The sequence below is a fragment of the Erythrolamprus reginae genome, chromosome 7 (genome assembly GCF_031021105.1).
Source record: "Erythrolamprus reginae isolate rEryReg1 chromosome 7, rEryReg1.hap1, whole genome shotgun sequence".
Classification (NCBI taxonomy): domain Eukaryota; kingdom Metazoa; phylum Chordata; class Lepidosauria; order Squamata; family Dipsadidae; genus Erythrolamprus; species Erythrolamprus reginae.
The window spans coordinates 14,501,081-14,522,615 of record NC_091956.1 but is presented as its reverse complement, the minus strand read 5'-3'; the positions used below and the strand labels follow the sequence as shown (position 1 = coordinate 14,522,615).

Genomic DNA, 21,535 nt, shown 5'->3' with positions numbered 1-21,535 from the left:
ATGATGATGATGATGATGATGATATTATTATTAGTTGTTGTCTTTATCGGAAAAGGAAACCTATGATATTGCACTCAACAAGCGAGTTCAAAAATCACGGCGAAAAACCAAGTTATAATAATTTAATAATAATAATTTATTAGATTTGTATGCCGCCCCTCTCCGAAGACTATGAAAGGATTAAACCAGTATTGGGCTGCAGCATGGACGTTGCGGTACACTGTCCCGGATGTGCATGCATCTCTGTGACCCCAACCAATGCACGCATGCGCCCATGCAAGATTTGGCTTTTGCGCATGCGCAGGAAGCAAAATCTCGTACGCAGACGCTGGCGCGTGAGAGATTTCACCCAGTGATGGGCTGCCAATTTTTTTTTGCTGCCACACTATGGGCGTGGCTTGTTTTGTGGGTGTGGCTTGATGGTCATGTGAATGGAAGCCTTTGAACTCTTCGAACACGAGTTATCAGGTGGGAGCCTGTAATAAAATAATCTGTAATATCTCGTTGTGCTGCTCAAAAAGCCTAGTCCCAAATGATACAAATTAGGAAATGTATCTTACGATTTTCACAATGACATCATGATCATGATCAGATTTTTAAATATTCTAAGGTGTTTATATTTTCTTTATAATTCTTACAGGAAAAGTTATGGATTTCTTAACCAAGGGCGATAGCAAAGGTAATTATTCTACACTTTTTTAGAAAAAAGAAAAAAGAAAGGATTAAACCAGATTTATGTTCTTAACTTTCAATTTCTGAAATACAGTGGTACCTCTACCTAAGAACGCCTCTACTTACGAACTTTTCTAGATAAGAACCGGGTGTTCAAGGTTTTTTGCCTCTTCTCAAGAACCTTTTTCCACTTACAAACCCGAGCCTCCAAAACTGTAACCGGAAACGGCAGGGAGAAGGCAGGGGCCCTCTAGGAATATCCTGGGAGGAAACAAGTGTGGAAAAGGTGGGGAGAAGCCTCCGTGGGGCCTCTCTAGGAATCTCCTGGGAGGAAACAAGACCGGAAAAGGCTGGGAGAAGCCTCAGTGGGGCCTCTCTAGGAATCTCCTGGGAAGAAACAGGGCCGGAAAAGATGGAGAGAAGCCTCCATGGGGCCTCTCTAGGAATCTCCTGGGAGGAAACAAGACCGGAAAAGGCTGGGAGAAGCCTCAGTGGGGCCTCTCTAGGAATCTCCTGGGAGGAAACAGGGCCGGAAAAGGCTGGGAGAAGCCTCAGTGGGGCCTCTCTAGGAATCTCCTGGGAGGAAACAGGGCCGGAAAAGGTGGGGGAAAGCCTCCATGGGGCCTCTCTAGGAATCTCCTGGGAGGAAACAGGGTCAGAAAAGGTAGAGTGAAGCCTCCATGGCGCCTCTCTAGGAATCTCTTGGGAGGAAGCAGGGCCTCCACCCTCCCTGTGGTTTCCCCAATCGCACGCATTATTTGCTTTTACATTGATTCCTATGAGAAATATTGCTTCTTCTTACAAACTTTTCTACTTAAGAACCTGGTCACGGAACGAATTCAGTTCGCAAGTAGAGATACCACTGTGGTAGCAATCAATATAACGGAAAAGCTAATGCACTTTCATTTGATATCCTCAAGGATTGATAATTTATCAATTGGACTGAAGGATATACAGTATTCAGTAAATAATGTAGTGTCTTTTTGCAGGTATCCTTCCTGTTACATTAAAAAAGAAACTACTTTATGCATTTAATAGTAATCCAATGGTTAATGGAAATGGGATTATCAGGGGGGGGAAATCACCTTCATTCTCAACTCATTAGGAGAAAAAACCCTTTGAAATTGCTTCCTTTTTACTCCGATGTGCTCTGGGCCATATTTTTGTCATTGCCAATTTAGGAGTTCACGTGGGCGGATTCAGAGAACTTACAGTACCATTAAAACCAGCACCAGGAACAACATCGGCCAAGTCGAATCATCACACAGAAAATGAAAAATTCTATGCCCCCAGGCATTTAATTTCAAGAAATTTCCTTGGACTTTATATAGAAGTTAACCTCTGCTTTGTCAACAAGCTGCTGTCTATTAGCTCACTGGCTGTGTGTGAGATAAACAGTATGCAGCAAAAATTTGCACCCACAGCATTATTTTGCAAAAAAAACACCCAAAAAACCCACACACTCACAACACAGTTCTCTTAATGCTAGGACTTACATAGGAGTAATAATAATAATAATAATAATTATTATTATTATTATTATTTATTAGATTTGTATGCCACCCCTCTCTGAAGACTTGGGGCAGCTCACAACAATAATAGTCTACAAATCCAATATTTAAAAACAATTTAAAAACCCTCATATTAAAATAATAACGCAATCCATTCAAACCATACACAAAAGAAGATAGTTGGGGGATATATTAACTTCCCCATGCCTGGCTGCAAAGCCCTTCATGGCACCGGACCAGATTATCTCAGGGACCGCCTTCTGCAGCACGAATCCGAGCAACCAGTCAGGTCCCACAGAGTGGGTCTTCTCCGGGTCCCATCAACTAAACAATGCCGCTTGGCGGGACCCAGGGGAAGAGCCTTCTCTGTGGCGGCCCTGGCCCTCTGGAACCAACTCCCCCCGGAGATTAGAATTGCCCCCACCCTCCTTGCCTTTCGTAAGCTACTTAAAACCCACCTCTGCTGCCAGGCATGGGGGAATTAAGATTCCTTTTCCCCCAAGGCCTTTGCAATTTTATGCATGGTATGTTTGTATGTATGTTTGGTTTTTTATATTAAGGGGTTTTTAATTCGTTTTTAGTATTGTATTACTATTGTACACTGTTTTATGATTGCTGTTAGCCGCCCCGAGTCTTCGGAGAGGGGCGGCATATAAATCCAATTAACGATGGGACCTGGAGAAGGCCAACTCTGTGGGACCTAATCGGCCGCTGGGATTCGTGCGGCAGAAGGCAGTCCCGGAGGTATTCTGGTCCAATAACTCATTTTTTAACTTTGGTATTCATAATCCATCCTTCCTTTACATTTGACGTCTGGACAAAAGGAGTTACTCAAATTTCTTATATGAATTTAAGAAGCTATTAGCTAGTACACTTTTTCTATTCTAATCACATCCAATCATTGAGGCCGTAGTGCTTCAATCTTCTCCCTGTATCCTTAATATCAATTTCATGTATATTTCTTATCCCTAGTTTTATAATAGTTGCCCTTTAATAAAGAAAGAAACAAAAAAAATGGCAAACATTCCCAATCATATCCACTAAATCCTAAATTTTATCTAACCAGTACAAGATTATATCAATTCCCGGGGGGCAAATCCAAATAGTTTGTCACATGTGTCGCCGTAAACCCAATTAATAATAGTTACTTTTCTTAAGTAAATTAAAAGAAGAAAAAAGAAGAAAAGAAAAGAAAAGAAAAAGATACTACAACAGATATAAATACAAAAATACAAACCAGTCACAAGTCATTTTTTTCAGGGCTGTTCTAACCTTACCCAATGACTAAATAAATTGTTGTGACTCAAGGACTAACTGCATAAACGAGGCAAGTAATATTGCAAGCATGAGATATCGACCGTGAGTGGCAAGTGTCAGGTTGACACTTGATGTCACAAGCTGGGTACATCGTGCGACTTAAATAACAGGGAGATAAACCGAACGTCAGGATATCTGAGGACAGAAATGTCTGTGAAATATAATTGTTCAGTTCCCAGGCTATGAAACAAGGTACAGTGACACCTCGTCTTATAAACCCCTCATCATACAAACTTTTCGAGATACAAACCTGGGGTTTAGGATTTTTTTGCCTCTTCTTTCAAACTATTTTCACCTTACAAACCCAAGCCGCCGCCACTGGGATGCCCCGCCTACATATTTCTGTTGCCAGCGAAGCACCCGTTTTTGTACTGCTGGGATTTCCCTGAGGCTCCCCTCCGTGGGAAACACCACCTCCGGACTTCCGTGTTTTTGCGATGCTGCAGGGGAATCCCAGCAGCACAAAAACGGGCGCTTTGCTGGAAACGGAAGTCCGAAGGTGGGGTTTCCCAGCGAGGGGAGCCTCAGCGAAATCGCAGCATCAAAAAAACACGGACGTCTGGAGGTGGAGTTTCAAGGACTTCTGTGTTTTTGTGATGCTGCAATTTTACTGAGGCTCCCGTCGCTGGAAAACCCACCTCCGGACTTCCGTTGCCAGCGAAGCACCCGTTTTTGCGCTGCTGGCATTCCCCTGCTGGCATTCCCCTGCAGCATCACAAAAACATGGAAGTCCGGAGGTGGGGTTTCCCATGGAGGGGAGCCTCAGGGGAATCCCAGCAGCGCAAAAATGGGCGCTTCGGCTGGCAAAAGGGGTGAGTTTTGGGCTTGCACGCATTAATCGCTTTTCCATTGATTCCTATGGGAAACATTGTTTCGTCTTACAAACTTTTCACCTTACAAACCTCACCCCGGAACCAATTAAGTTCGTAAGACGAGGTATCACTGTACACTGCATTGTACTGCATTCGGAGGGGGGCGGCATATAAATCAAATCAAATCAAATCAATCAATCAATAAAATCACTATGAAAGATTTAAGCCACCGTGGAGAAGAAAGTAGAACTTTTGATACAAGCCTAGGAGGCAATCAACTATTTAATGGGGTTTAATTCCAGTTTGCAGTGATAATTTTTATTTAGCTGCTTCCAAAACTACTTCAGCAATCTACCGCCAATCGAAGCCCTTGAAAAGATGAGAAGGCCTCCGATTTTACAGCCAAATCTTGACAGTTTTATAATGGCTGGATTCACACTTAGCTTGGAAAATGAAACAAACTAATTACAAGGAAGCCCAGCCAATATGGAGCATATACTGGCAGGGAAATCTCCCCGACACGTGGGCCTGAAGACAGATTCCCAAACCACATTCTAAGACAAGCAAGGCAGAAAATTAAAGAATTTTTAAAATATTATTTGAAGCAGACTAAAATTTCGTTCTGGGTTTTGTGTAACGATTTATCTTGTATAATAATAATAATAATAATAATAATAATAATAATAATAATAATAATAATAATAACAACAACAACAACAACTATTATTATTATTATTATTATTATTATTATTATTATTATTATTATTATTATTATTATTATTAATTAGATTTGTATGCCGCCCCTCTCCGAAGACAAGGGACAAGGGATCTCCAAATTTGGCCACTTTAAGCCAAAAACTGGTATTCAGCAGATTCAGGCGAATTGGTAGTACCATGTTTCCCCGAAAATAAGACCCTGTCTTAATATAATTTCATCTAATTTAATTTAATTGATTTATATGCCGCCCAATCCCATAGGACTTATATATTTTTTGGAATCCTGAAATAAGCGCTTGGCGTTATTGCCATGCGCTCAAAAGCCCGATTGGGCTTATTATCAGGGGAGGTCTTATTTTGGAGGAAACAGGGTAATAATAATAATAATAATTTATTAGATTTGTATGCCGCCCTTCTCCGAAGACTCGGGACAGCTCACAACAGTAATAAAAAGCAGTATAACAATAGAACAAATCTAATAATAAAAAGATATATAAAAACCCAACAATTAAAAAAACCATACAGCACATCCATACCAAACATAAAATATAAAAGCCTGGGGGAGATGTCTTAACTCCCTCATGCCTGGCAATATAGGTGGGTCCTGAGTAGCTGCTGTGGGTGGGAAGACTCTATGCCGTCCTATTTAGGCACATGTTGAAGCCGTGCGCATGGGTGCAAACCGCCCACACGAACAAAACATATGAATGGAAGGCCATGTTCATGCGTGGATATGCGCTCACATTTGCAAACCGGAAGGGAAGGGAAGACCGCCTCTCTTTGACTCTTAACGTAGACCACAGAATAAGAATTGGAAGGGACCTTGGAGGTCTTCTAATCTAGTCCAACCCCATTGTTCAATCAAGGAGACCTTGTGAACTTCAGCTCCCAGAATTCCTCAAGCAGCCACTATTTCCAGCTGAAGTCCACAAATGGCCAATTCTGGAGACTCCCTCGAGGTAATTGTCAGGACTCTGTCCATAACTATTGGGTTAACAATATATTGGCTGCAGGTGTTGCAGACTGCCACAAGAGGGAGCTAGAGTTCACAGCTTATTTCTCTGAGTCACCCTCTCTGTTTCTCTTTGTCTGGATACTCACACTCTGCATTTGCTCTGCAATCTCTCTGTACTGTAGTCATGTATTATAGATAAAATGTGTTTGGGCCTGATATCTTTGTTTGCTGACTATGACAAAGACAACTGGTAAGAAAGGCTTTGTACTTAATGATTTTTGGATTGTTATTCTAACTTATTACGTGTATGGCTTTAGACTGTTTATCTGAAGATGTTATTTCTCAAAGTAAACTTTAATTCAAGTTAATATGTCTGCGTGCGGCTGAGTAGTTATCCACAACTAATCTCAATCTAAAAGTTTCTGTGTGTGCACAACCTTGGTAAACAAGGATTACTCTGCTCCGACATTAACAGTGTTAGCCATCCTTCTCCTCCGAAGCTGTGTTGCTACTAGGTGTCCCACCTGGACTGTGGAGGTTGCGTTCTACTAGGCGGGATTTACCCCAAGAAACCCGAAGCTTTGATTGAGGTGGGACGCAGATGGTGAACTAATGAAAACAAGAACAACAGGGAATAGCTAACACCTGCACCTCAAGTTTGGGACCTGGTCTCCATAGCAACCACACAACAGCCAGCAAACTCATCATGTTCTAGGAATTAGGAGAAAGTGTTAAGGCTACATTGCATCAAGTCCGAATGTGATTGACGTCTTCATGCAAGGAGCGAAACCAGCGCTGGGTAGCTGATCGAACAAACCATGGTTAAACTCTGGCTTAATGCCCTGTGTCAGCAATGAGAACAAGGTTATATTGACCAGCTCTTCGCTCACTCATATAATTCCCTAAGTTTTTAATCAGGTATATACATAACCTACTCCAGCATCAGTGGAAGGAAGTTTTTTTAAAAAGTCAATAAAATGTGTATACTGGATATAGACTATAGGTGGAGGGGTGGGTGAGTTATTATTATTTTTTCTTTTTATTGCCTTTATTACTTTATTTATGATGTTTTCCAGAAGTGGGTTTATAGAAACATAGAAGATTGACGGCAGAAAAAGACCTCATGGTCCATCTAGTCTGCCCTTATACTGTTTCTTGTATTTTATCTTAGGATGGATAGATGTTTATCCCAGGCATGTCTAAATTCAGTGACTGTGAATTTACCAACCACATCTGCTGGAAGTTTGTTCCAAGCATCTACTACTCTTTCATTCAAATATTTTCTCACCTTGCTTCTGGTCTTTCCCTCAACTAATCTCCCTTATTCTTATGTTCACTTTCCTATTAAAAACACTTCCCTCCTGAACCTTATTTAACCCTTCAACATATTTAAATGTTTTGATCATGTCCCCCCTTTTACCTTCTGACCTCCAGACTATGCATATTGAGTTCATGAAGTCTTTCCTCGTAAGTCTTTTGCTTAAGACCTTCCACCATTTTTGTAGCCCGTCTTTGGACCCCTTCAATTAGATCCATATATTTTTGTAGGTGAGGTCTCCAGAACTGAACACAGTATTCCAAATGTGGTCTCACCAGCGCTCTATACAGCGGGATCACCATCTCCCTCTTCCTGCTTGTTATACCTCTAGCTACGCAGCCAAGTATTCTACTCGCTTTCCCTACCGCCTGACTGCACTATTCGCCCATTTTGAGACTGTCAGAAATCACTATCTCTAAATCCTGCTCTTCTAAAGTTTTTGCTAACACAAAACTTCCAATGCAATACTCAGATTGAGGATTCCTTTTCCCCAAGTGCATTATTTTACATTTGGAAACATTACATTGAAGTTTCTATTGCTTTGACCACTTATCTAGTAAAGCTAAATCATTTGCCATATTACAGACGCCTCCAGGAATATCAACCCTATTGCACACTCATGCGAGGGGATGCGAGGCACATGCAGCATACCAGTAGGAACGTAAAAGGAACCCGCTCCTGGTGTGTTCTTAAAACATGAAAATAAGGTGGCAATACAAATTTTCTAAAGAAATAAAACTGTGAACACTCAGGGTTCTCTAATATAAACCACTGGATTCTTCATCAATACAACTTAATTAAATGCTATCAATCCATCTATATAAAAGCGAAATACTACTCACACGTCATCACAACATCTCCAGCACCGTAAAGCCTACAAACCTGAAAATTGGCACGTATGTTCCTCTTGACTTCTAAGTGCTCGCTAAGAAAGGATTTTTCAAAATGACCATCAGATCATTAGGATTTCTTAAATGATTGTGAACACGTTCTGGTGCTAAGGAGTTAAGAAGTTCTACTCCCCCTCCCCACCTGAAAAGAACACAGTTCCAACTTCTAACTCTCTGCTGAAAGGGAGAGAAGGGAATAAGATAGGAGAGCCTTCTGTGGGGGGAATCTTGAGGGAAAGAAGGGGATAGGAGGGGATCAATGGGACTAGCCCAAGGGAGAGAAGGGGGATAGGAGAGGAGAGGCTTCTTTGGGGGCAGGCCTGAGGGGAAAAAGGGGAGAGAAGAGGCCGATCATAGCTACTCATTAACGTTCAAGCTTTAACTGTCAATTTATCAAGCCCAATCATATACTTTCATAACAAAACACAGGTATCCAGCTAATATATACGAGCCGGGGTGGCGCAGCAGGTAGAGTGCTGTACTGCAGGCCACACTGAAGCTGATTCTAGATCTGTAGGTCAGCGGTTCGAATCTCATCACTGGCTCAAGGTTGACTCAGCCTTCCATCCTTCCACGGTGGGTCAAATGAGGACCCGGATTGTGGGGGCAATATGCTAGCTTTGTGAGAAAGTGCTATTGCTAACATGTTGTAAGCCGCCCTGAGTCTAAGGAGAAGGGCGGCATAAAAATCGAATGAATGAATGAATGAATGAATGAATGAATGAAGAAGGAAGGAAGGAAGGAAGGAAGGGAAGGAAGGGAAGGAAGGAAGGAAGGAAGGAAAGGAAGGAAGGAAGGAAGGAAGGAAGGAAGGAAGGAAAGAAAGAAAGAAAGAAAGAAAGAAAGAAAGAAAGAAAGAAAGAAAGAAAGAAAGAAAGAAAGAAAGAAAGAAGTAATATAGGTCCTGGCCCAGTTTTAAACAATTCTGGGTTAATACCCACAGTTCTTAAAATCTCCAAGATTGAACACCTCTTGTTATACGTACATGTAGCTTGGCTGTAAGGTCTTTCATTGAAATCTAGACCCACCCTGCTCATTTCCTTAACTATGGAAACTATGAGATTACTCATTCCTTCAGCTTTCGGCTTTCCTGTTTTTTCATGCAAGAAGCAAAAGGGTTGAAGCTGCAGTCTCCTGCAATCACAAGACTCTAGTCCTCTGGAGATTGTGAATTACCAGCATTCCCAATCTCTTGCTGCTCTTTTGGTTCATTTGTTTTAATTTAACTTAACGGCATGCCTATCAGCTTGTAACACAAAACCTTAAGCGTAAAGCACAGATAGTCCTCGACTTACAACGGGTCACTTAATGACCATTCAAAGTCAGGGGGGAAAAATTACTTATGGCCGTTTTTCCACACTTAACAACTGTTGCAGCATCCTCATGTCACTTTACCAACATTCAGATCGTTGGTTCATATCAATGATTATAAGCAAAGTCCATTCCAGCAGGAAGATTCACTCAACAACGAGTGGATTTCTAACTTCACAACTGTGGCAAGGGAAGTCGCAAAACAGGGCAAGGCTCGCTTAACAAATGTCTCATTGAACAGCAAAGATTTTGGCTTCAATTGCAGGCATAAACTGAGGATCACCTGCATCTTAAAATCAAGGCAATTAGAATAAAGAAATAAAATTAAATTAACGTAAAAAACGTATTTCTTTCTTTGCTGGCTTATTGTTTTAATTTATATTTGACTTTTTTAATTGTACATTTTATTTGTATATTGTTGTGTAGCCGCCCTGAGTCCTTCGGGACCTTTGTTCCAAGCATCTACTACTCTTTCAGTCGAATAAGTAAAATAAATAAAAATAAAATAAATAAAAATATCAATCAATCAATCAATAAAGTATAATCTTACTTCTTATAACAAATAACAATAGCAAGTTTGTGGAGGTGAAAAAAATTTTAGCCTAGAGGGTTTTGTGAACTGAGCCAACGGCATGTGATTCACCAAGAGTCAATTTACAGTGCTGAATTACTCATGTTATGTATAAACCCAACTGGGCTTTTTTCCAGGTGGAATTCAGTGGCTGGAGGGAACGATTTTCTCAACAAACTCCCTGAGATGTCAAGTTGGTGTCCGCATGGTCATGGGAACCATCTCAATTTTTGTCTTGAAAACAGCAGCAGATAGAAACATAGAAGATTGACAGCAGCAAAAGATGGACCTCTTGGTCCATGTAGTCTGCCTTTATATTATTTCTTGTATTTTATCCTAGGATGGATATTTCTTTATCCCAGGCAGTTACTGTGGATTTACCAACCATGTCTGCTGGAAGTTTGTTCCAAGCATCTACTACTCTTTCAGTCAAATAATATTTTCTCACGTTGCTTCTGATCTTTCCCCCAACTAACCTCAGATTGTTCCAGCCTTGTTCTTGGGTTCACTTTCCTGTTAAAAACACTTCTCTCCTGAACCTTATTTAACCCTTTAACATATTTAAATGTTTCGATCATGTCCCCCCTTTCCCTTCTGTTCTCCAGACTAGACAGATTGAGTTCATGAAGTCTTTCCTGATAAGTTTTATGCTTAAGACCTTCCACCATTTTTGTAGCCCGTCTTTGGACCTGTTCAATTTTATCAATATCTTTTTGTAGGTGAGGTCTCCAGAGCTGAACACAGTATTCCAAATATGGTCTCACCTGATATCTCACCAGATATCAGATCGGCTGCCTGCTAAGCATTGTGGAGGAATTTAGCTTTGCAAACATTGGATGATGATATTATTATTATTATTATTATTATTATTATTATTATTATTATTATTATTATTAAAGTCCCTTCCAACTATATCATCATCATCATCATTATTATTATTATTATTTTATTTATTTTTATTTTTTTACATTTATAGGCCACCCTTCTCCAATGGACTCAGAGTGGCATACAGAATAAAACAAAGATACAAAATTTTAAATCCCAATTATTAAAATATTAATATTAATATTTTAATTCATCTGTCACTTATCCATTTCTACTAACAGGCTATTTTGGCCGGAGCAGAGTGTATCGCTTAACGGTCTCAGGCCTGCCGGCAAAGCTGTTTTTTGAAAAGCCAGGGGGGCGGGGGCAGTGCGAATCTCTGGGGGGAGTTGATTCCAGAGGACCAGAGCCACCACAGAGAAGGCCCTTCCCCATGGGCCCCACCATCCGCACTACTTGGCTGACGGGACCTGGAGAAGGCCAACTTTGTGGGATCTAATCGGTCTCTGGGACAGGGAATCACTAAATAATCTGCCCGTAAGCCATGTAGGGATTTATAGGTAATAACCAACGCTTCCAATTGTGTTCGGAGACCGATGGGAAGCCAGTGAAGCTCGAGGAGTGATGGAAGTATATGTGTAAACCCATAACAGCTTGCGCGGCTACATTTTGGACTAACTGAAGTATAGGTAGCCCCATGTAGAGCCCATTGCAGCAGTAGTTTATGCCTTACTATGAGCCCAACCTTAGTCAGACAAGTGAATCAACTTCCTGTCGAGGCATCCGAACTGTTTTGGGGATCTACCCAAGTTCAAATTCTGATTCATCGTTCTGCACAGATGCCGCCGCTGGGATAAATCCAGGCAGTCCATGCAGCGTAAATGCTTCAATTGCAGTGCGCTCAGAAAGTCTTCAAACCCTCTTAGAAACAGAAACATAGAAGACTGACGGCAGAAAAAGACCTCATGGTCCATCTAGTCTGCCCTTATACTATTTTCTGTATTTTATCTTACGATGGATATATGTTTATCCCAGGCATGTTTAAATTCAGTTACTGTGGATTTACCAACCACGTCTGCTGGAAGTTTGTTCCAAGGATCTACTACTCTTTCAGTGAAATAATATTTTCTCACGTTACTTTTGATCTTTTCCCCAACTAACTTCAGATTGTGTCCCCTTGTTCTTGTGTTCACTTTCCTATTAAAAACACTTCCCTCCTGAACCTTATTTAACCCTTTAACATATTTAAATGTTTCGATCATGTCCCCCCTTTTCCTTCTGTCCTCCAGACTATACAGATTGAGTTCATTAAGTCTTTCCTGATACGTTTTATGCTTAAGACCTTCCACCATTCTTGTAGCCCTTCTTTGGACCCGTTCAATTTTGTCAATATCTTTTTGTAGGTGAGGTCTCTAGAACTGAACACGGTATTCCAAATGTGGTCTCACCAGCGCTCTATATAAGGGGATCACAATCTCCCTCTTCCTGCTTGTTATACCTCTAGCTATGCAGCCAAGCATCCTACTTGCTTTTCCTACTGCCCGACCACACTGCTCACCCATTTTGAGACTGTCAGAAATCACTACCCCTAAATCCTTCTCTTCTGAAGTTTTTGCTAACACAGAACTGCCAATGCAATACTCAGATTGAGGATTCCTTTTCTCCAAGTGCATTATTTTACATTTGGAAACATTAAACTGCAGTTTCCATTGCTTTGACCATTTATCTAGTAAAGCTAAATCATTTACCATATTACAGACCCCTCCAGGAATATCAACCCTATTGCACACTATAGAGTCATCGGCAAATAGGCAAACCTTCCCTACCAAACCTTCCCCTCTTCACTTTTAATTTATTTAATTCATAAGCCTTATACAGCCATCATGACTTTTATTCATTCATTTATTTTATTTTATTTATTTATTAGATTTCTATGCCGTTCCTCTCCGAGGACTCGGGGCGGCTAACAACATATTGCCAACATTGTTATGCTACAGCCTGATTCTACACTTGCTGAAAATCTTTTTTTTTCCCCTCAATAATCTTCAACGACAAAACAATTTTAGAAACGTCTGTTAAATTTATTAAAGGGAAAAGTCAAAAATCAAAAAACCCTGAAATATCCCATTGTACTCAGATCCTTTGCAACCACCGTATTTTTCAGACTATAAAACCTGAGCTGCTGGAAGCTGATGAAGATTTCTCCATCACCCAAAAGTGCTTTTTCTCCAAAATGGAACTGGGCTTTCTTGGTTTGTTTTTTTTCTCCCTTCGGAAACTCTTTAGCTTCTCATCCAACAAGCTACCTTCTCTTCCTTTCTTGGACCGGGAATTGAAATGTCTTCCAAGGAAACCTTCCGTCCTGAGAAAGTCCAGGTGCATTTTGGGGCCTTGGGGAAGAGCCTTCTCTGTGGTGGCTCTGATCCTTTGGAATCAACTGCCCGCAGAGATCCATACTATACTGGTCTTCTGGAAAGCTGTTAAGACTTGGCTTTCCCAGCAGGCCTGGAATTAGGACTGACTGTAGAATGCATGGTTTTTTAATGATATTATTGTATTATTATTATTATTATTATTATTATTATTATTATTATTATTTATTTATTAGACTTGTATGCCGCCCTTCTCCGAAGACTTGATTTTATGCCTGGTTTTTTTTCTGTAATTGTATTTATGACTACTGTTAGCTGCTCTGAGGCCTTTTTGGAGTGAGTGGTATATAAATACAAACAAACAAATAAAATATTGCTGCAAAGTCATAGCACTTTTTTTTTCCTGCCTTGCTAAGAAGAAATCCTATGATTAACAGCATTCCCATAAAGCCACTACCCAGAATTAGCTGGCGTGCTAAGCCAAACCACTATAATGTTTCACATACCATGCCAATGCAAGCCATCATGGTTAGTGAGTTACGGTTTGTAGTTTAGCTGTTGCTAAAATCTTGGGCTTGTGACAATCTGCAGATATTCTTAAATCTCACGCTGCGAGGAATTACATCGACCTATCTTAAGCGTACTTATTTAATATTTGTGCAAAGTCTTGCATAACACCTTTTGCACAGAGACCAAATCCCAATAAATTCAGCCTCATCCAAAAATAAAAAAACCAGCAGCAATTAAAAAAAAAAAATCCAATGACAAATACTTCCCTCGCTGCATCCTGTCTAGATTTTTGGGAAGGAATGGGTGGAATTAGACTACTATTAATCAATGAAGTACAGGAAACATCAGACCACAAAGCAACATCTCAACATTACTTAGCGGACTTTTGAAAATAAACATTGACTACGCGACGAGCTATTCATATCCTTCTCCATTATTATTTGCCCTTACTATTTTCGTACTGGACTTTCTGCCCGAAGATGCACAAAAATACATACCGAGAGGAAAAATTACATAAACTTTAAAAAACTTTTTAAAAAAAGAAAAACAACCCAAAATACACACACACAAATCCAGGAGAACATTTAAGCAAGCAAAATGCTGAATTATTATAGAAACAGGAGATTGACGGCAGAAAAAGACCTCATGGTCTATCTAGTCTGCCCTAATGTTTAAATCCAGTTACTGTGGATTTACCAACCATGTCTGCTCGAAGTTTGTTCCAAGCATCTACTACTCTGCATTATTTTACATTTGGAAACATTAAACTGCAGTTTCCATTGCTTTGACCACTTATCTAGTAAAGCTAAGTCATTTGCCATAATATTACAGACGCCTCCAGGAATATCAACCCTATTGCACACTTTAGAGTCATCAGCAAATAGGCAAACCTTCCCTACCAAACCTTCCCCTATGTCACTCAAACTATGCATTATTTATTATTATCCAATTATCTATTATTTCTGTAGCTAGCTCTCTATTACCAATACTGGGCAGATTTTAATTCTGTTTATTTTGGTCGGCATCCTGGTCTCACATGCTCCAGTTTTCACTCATTTAGAAAACATCAGATGCAGTCACATAAGGGTGGCACAAAGTGTTAAAACCAGGGAAGGGGGGTGGGAACAGGTCCAACTGCAGCCATTTTTAAAACCTACCTAAGGACTTCAACTCCCAGAATTCCTTAGTCACAGCATGGCTGGCTGGGGAATTCTGGGAATTGAAGTCTACAAATCCTAGAATGGTCAAGGATGCCTGCCTTTTAATTCTGAACTCAGTTCTGTCTATAATTCCTGGATTGGCAGGTGTGGCAGGCTGTTTTTTCTTTCTTTCTTCCAGAGGACTGAAAGAATTTTGTGGAGGTGAAGGGGGGGCCTTCTGTACAGGGCCAACAGCTTCTTTCCTTTTATTTATTAAAATTATATGCTGCCCATCTTATTACTAATATGACTCTGGGCGGCTTGCAATGCAATACAATAAGAACACCACCACTGTTTTTTCATATATATCTATATATCTATATCTATATATACATATAAATTCATATATCCTTCATTTAAAATATGGGGTTCATACACATTGTATCTATTAATCGATCGATCGATCAATCTATAGATAATAAATAGCTTAATAGGCAGATAGATAATAGATAGAAATAGATAGATAGATAGATAGATAGAAATAAACAGATAAGATAGATAATAGATGGATAGATAGATGATATAGATAATATATAGCTAAATAGATACATAATAAATAGATAAGATAGATAATAGACAGATAGATAATAGAGATAGATAGATAGATAATAAATAGATGATAGATTATAGATATACAGTATACAATAGATGATATAGATGATAGATGATAGATAGATTGCTAGATAATAGATAATTAGATAGATGGAGGGATGGATGGATGGAGAGAGAGAGAGAGAGAGAAAATAGATTGATAATAGAGATAGATATATAGATGATAGATAATAGATAGATAATAGATGATAGACAGACAGACGGAATATGCTCATGCGCAAACCCCACATTTTAAATGGAGAAAAAACATTATTAATGGAATTAAATGGAGAAAAAGAATGCAAGAATTTAAAAAATGTCAAGTGGGAAGAAGACCCTCTGTTTCCCACCTTATATTTGCTGGAACCTTTATTTATTTTTTTCTTCCAGATCCAACCCTGCTACTTCTTCCACCAGACGTCCCTCCCTGGAAAGCCCCCACCCCACCCACATCGCTCTCCAAGGAGGAAAGTCCCGGACCCCCAAATCCCAAGACCGTAAGCACCCAACACTGCTGGAACCGAACCAAGAAATGAGGGGAGGTGGCTGTCTGCCAAGGGAGACAGTGTGGATGCCCAGGCAGATGCCCTCCGCTCCTCTGGGCCAAAATGGGGTGATGGGTGAGAGAAAGTAGAAGGGAGGGTGGGAGGGAGGGAGGAAGGAAGGAAGGAAATAGAGAGGGCAGGGCAGGGCACACAGGCAGGAAGGAAAGATGGGAGAGTTAATGGAAGTGAAGGAAAGGGGTGGGGAGGAAAAAGGAAAGAAGGAAGGAAGGAAAGATGGGAGAATTAATTGAAGGACAGGGAGAGAAAGGAGGACGGAGAGAGGGAGGGAGGAAAAATAGAGATGGGAGGGTTAATGGAAGAGAAGGGAAGGGCAGAAGAGGGTAGGGGGGAAGGGAGGGAGGGAGGAAAGATGGGAGTTAATGGAAGGGCAGGGAGAGGAAGGAAGGAAGGAAGGAAGGAAGGAAGGAAGGAAGGAAGGAAGGAAGGAAGGAAGGGGTGAGAGATTTAATGGAAGGACGGGGAGGGAAAGTGAGGGGAAGGAAGGAAGGAAATAGAGATGGGAGGGTGAAGGGAAGGGGAGGGAAAGAAAGGAAGGAAAAGAAAGGCAGAAAGAAGCCCCGCAGCTTCCCCAGCAGGCCCGGTCGCCCTCCCTCCCACTCGGGGCTCCCTTACTGCAGAAGCCCCGCTTGCCTGCCCGACGCCCGGCCTGGCCTGGCCCGCGGGGGGCTCCTCAGGGGCTTCGGGGCCTTACCTGCCGCCGCTCCAAGCCCGCCGCCGCCGCAGCCTCGGAAACCTCTGCGCTTCCCCGGGCCAGCAATTCCGGCCCTCGGCCCGCGGCCTGGCCTCGCCTCCTGCGCCGCCTCCCGGGGAAGGGCCGGGCGGGAGAGGCAGGCGGGCGGGACGGAGGGCGAGGCGATGCGGCCGCGGGGGAGCCTGGCGAGGAGGAGCCGCTGGAGGAGGCGGAGGAGGAGGAGGAGGCGGGAGAAGGCGAGGGTCCTGCAGAAGCCCTGCCTCCCTCCCGCCCTTCCCCTCTTTTCTCCTTCCTTTGCTTTTCCCTTTTCCCCCCTTTTCTTTCCTTCTCCCTTTCCCCCTCCCTCTCTTTTCCTTTCTCTTTTCTCCCCCCTTCCCTTGTTTTACCTTCCTCTTTTCCTCCTCTTTCTTTCCTTCTTTCTCCTCCTCTCTTCCTCGTTTCCCTTTCTCCTTCCTTTGCTTTTCAGAATAAACAGAATAGAATAGAATAAAGAAAATAAAATAGAATGAATAAAATAGAATAGGAATACAATAAAGAAAATAGAATAGGAATAGAACAGAATAAATAGAATAGAATTGAATGGAACGGAATAGAATAGAACAGAATAAATAGAATAGAATGAAGGAATAGAACAGAATAGAATAGAACAGAATAGAAAAGAATAGAGAAGGGAAGAAGAATAGAGTGGTATGGAATAGAACAGAACAGAATAAACAAAATAGAATAGGAATACAATAAAGAAAATAAAATAGGAATAGAACAGAATAAATAGAATAGAATGAAGGAATAGAACAGAATAGAATAAACAGAATAGAACAGAACAATAGAATAGAGAAGGGAAGAATAGAATGGAATAGAATTGAATTACAATATAGAATATGGAGTTACAGAATAGAATAGAATAGAATAGAATAAAGAGAAGAGAAGAGAAAATAGAAGAGATTTTTTTTTTGGCCAAGTGTGATTGAATGCAGAAGGAATTTGTCTTTGGTCCTTGTGCTCTCGGTATACATAAAAGATACATTTGTCAAGAATCATGAAGTACAACACTTAATGATTGTCATAGAGTACAAATAAGCAATATTAATATAAATCTTAAGGATAGTTATAGGAGAGTTGTAGTCATACAGTCATAAGTGGGAGGAGATGGGTGATAGGAATGATGAAAAAAATAATAGTCATGCAGCCTTAGTGAAGTTTGACAGTGGTGAGGGAATTATTTGTTTAGCAGAGTGATGGCGTTCATGCGTAAAACTCCCCACACTGTCCTCCCTGCGCATGCGCACAGGGTTCACTGAAATCTCCGGAATCCAGGTAGGCCCGTTGGTCCATTTTTTCCCTATCCCCAGCGTTCAGGCGGCTTTCTTGAAGCCTGGGGAGAGCGAAAACAGGCGAAAAGGCCGAAAATCAGTTGACATGCACGGTGGAGCGACATAGAGCGATGCCTCGCATGCCCCACAAATACGGCTCTATGTACCACCTGTGGCAACCCTGCCATAGGTTCGCCATCACTGCTCTCTGGCAAGGGATGGGTTTTCCAGTCAGCTCCACAACTGATAGAGCTTTCGGTTAGGAACTGATAGAGAAAAAAGGATGACTATAGTGACTCAGGTAGTCCTCGAGTTTGGAATACAGTGCTACCTCTACTTACAAACTTAATTCGTTCCGTGGCCATGTTCTTAAGTAGAAAAGTTTGTAAGAAAAAGCCATTTTTCCCATAGGAATCAACATAAAAGCTAATAATGTGTGCGATAGGGGAAACCACAGTGCGGGTGGAGGTCCTGTTTCCTCCCAGGAGATTCCTAGAGAGGCCCCACGGAGGCTTCTTCCCGCTTTTTCCGGCCATTTCCTCCCAGGAGATTCCTAGAGAGGCCCCACGGAGGCTTCTCCTAGCCTTTCCTGGCCCTGTTTCCTCCCAGGAGATTCTTAGAGAGGCCCCACGGAGGCTTCTCCCCACCTTTCCCAGCCCTGTTTCCTTCCAGGAGATTCCTAGAGAGGCCCCACGGAGGCTTCTTCCTGCTTTTTCCGGCCATTTCCTCCCAGGAGATTCCTAGAGAGGCCCCACAGAGGCTTCTCCTAGCCTTTCCTGGCCCTGTTTCCTCCCAGGAGATTCTTAGAGAGGCCCCACAGAGGTTTCTCCCCACCTTTCCTTGCCTTGTTTCCTCCCCGGAGATTCCTAGAGAGGCCCCACAAAGGCTTCTCCCCACCTTTTCTGACCCTGTTTCCTCCCAGGAGATTCCTAGAGAAGCCCCACAGAGGCTTCTCCCTGCCTTTTCCGGTTACAGTTTTGGAGGGTCGGATTTGTAAGTGGAAAATGGTTCTTGAGAAGAGGCAAAAAAATCTTGAACACTTGGTTCTTATCTAGAAAAGTTCGTAAGTGGAGGCGTTCTTAGGTGGAGGTACCACTGTATATCCATCCTAAGATAAAATACAGGAAATAGTATAAAGGCAGACGAGATGGATCATGAAGTCTTTTTCTGCTGTCAATCTTCTATGTTTCTATGAGTTATGGCCACAATCCAAAATGTCTGCTGCTAAGCGAGACAGCCGTTAAACGAGTTTTACCCCATTTTTACGACCTTGCTTTGCCACAAAACGACATTGAAAACAAGGACTTACAACCGTTTTTCACACTTACGACCATTGCAACATCCCCATGGGCACGTGGTCAAAATCAGAACACTTGGCGACTCACATTTATGACCATTGTGGGGTCCCCCGGTAGGGGGTGTGTCACGGGATCCCCTTTTGCGACGTAGCCTTCAAAGTCACGGGAGGAAGCCAGATTCACTTAACAAACAGGTATCCACTGCAGGGATTCACTTAACAACGGTGGCCATTTAAGTTGTAAAACGGGGCAAACCTCATTTGACAAATGTCTCACTTAGCAACAGAAATGTCGAGTTCAATTGTGGTCGTAAGTCCAGGGCTACCTGTATAATAAAATCAAGGCAATTAGGAATAAAATAAAATAAAATAAACGCAAAATATGTATCTTTTTTTTGTCTATTGTTGACAGTTGTTCTTGGAGGGTATTGTTAAATGTTAAGGAGCGTGCAGAGTAATCTCTTAGTAGTCAAATATACGCATACACAGAGGAAAAGTGGAGGTTGCAGATATCCAGCTGATAGCTCACAGTTATGAGTAATAATTCAGTAATACAATGCAGATACACTCTATATAAAATATTATTTACTTTGGCAAATATCTTAGTCAAGAACAATCCTAGTCACGCACATTTAAATCAGTCAATAACCCTCAAGGCATATATACTGGTCAAAAAAATAAAGGGAACACTTAAACAATACAATATAACTACAAGTAAATCAAACTTCTGTGAAATCAAACTGTCCACTTAGGAAGCAACACTGATTGACAATCAATTTCACATGCTGTTGTGCACATTCAACTTTGTACAGAACAAAGTATTTAATGAGAATACAGTAAGACCTCACCTATCGCTGGTGTTACGTTCCAGACCCGGCCGCGATAGGTGAAATCCGCGATGGGGAATTTATTGACTGATAGTACTTATTTAAGTATTTATATTGTAATTGTTTGGTAAGTTTTCATTGTTTTAAGTGTTTATAAACCCTTCCCACACAGTATTTATTTTAAATACAGTATTTAAATACAGTATTTACAATTTTAGATATATATATATATTTTTAAAAACCTGCCGATCGAGTTCTGCGGGCTGTTTAAATCTGCCGATTGACTTCCTCAGAAACCAGCGAAGATCCGCGAATTATTTTTCTCATTAATATTTCTTGAAAACCCGCGATGAAGTGAAGCCGCAGTAGGTGAAGCGCGATATAGCGAGGGACTACTGTATTTCATTCATTCAGATCTAGGGTGTGTTCTTTGAGTGTTCCCTTTGGGTTTTTTTTTTTTAACAGTGTACAATACCATAAGCTTACTTGTTCAGCTTACAAATGTACATTAAACCATCATTTGAACACACAGTTCTACACCATGGTCACAAAGACAAACTAACATAGAATAGCAGAGAGGGAGAGGGAGGGGGAGGGGGAGAGGGAGAGAGAGAGACCCTTCTGGCGCCCTCTTATGGCTAATTGCAACACTAGCTCAGCAATAGTGCTCTAATAATTCCATGTAAGTCTACATTGTTGGTAACAATGTACAGTATAAATCAGATAAAATACAGGAAATAGTATAAGGGCAGACTAGATGGACCATGAGGTATTTTTCTGCCATCAATCTTCTATGTTTTTATAATTATTATATTATAATTATAATTATATTTATTAATTTGTATGCTGCCCTTCTCCGAAGACTTATATTATAATTATATAACATATATTATAAATATATTGTAATTATAATATAATTATAATAGAAACATAGAAACATAGAAGTCTGACGGCAGAAAAAGACCTCATGGTCCATCTAGTCTGCCCTTATACTATTTTCTGTATTTTATCTTAGGATGGATCTATGTTTATCCCAGGCATGTTTAAATTCAGTTACTGTGGATTTATCTACCACATCTGCTGGAAGTTTGTTCCAAGGATCTACTACTCTTTCAGTAAAATAATATTTTCTCATGTTGCTTTTGATCTTTCCCCCAATATAAATTATATAATGTAAATTATTATAAAGTAATAATATAAATAATAATAATAATCACACTTCAAAGTGTTGGTAATGACCTATATGGCATCGGACCAGAATACCTCTTCTACC

At 41.0% G+C, this 21,535-nt stretch overlaps 1 protein-coding gene across 8 annotated transcripts in view; it reads right to left on the bottom strand.

Annotated features, from left to right (window-relative positions):
• The window catches only part of APBB2 (amyloid beta precursor protein binding family B member 2), a 152,269-nt gene extending 135,327 nt beyond the window's left edge, over window positions 1-16,942 (bottom strand). For 3 of the 8 annotated variants that reach the window (XM_070757031.1, XM_070757027.1, XM_070757033.1), the window contains exon 1: window positions 16,829-16,918. The gene's annotated coding sequence lies outside the window, so the exon portion shown is untranslated. Of the gene's footprint in view, window positions 1-16,828 lie in introns of all 8 variants that reach the window. The other 5 variants (XM_070757029.1, XM_070757035.1, XM_070757030.1 and 2 more) reach the window with 4 other exon arrangements.
• Between the last annotated feature and the right edge of the window lie 4,593 nt (window positions 16,943-21,535).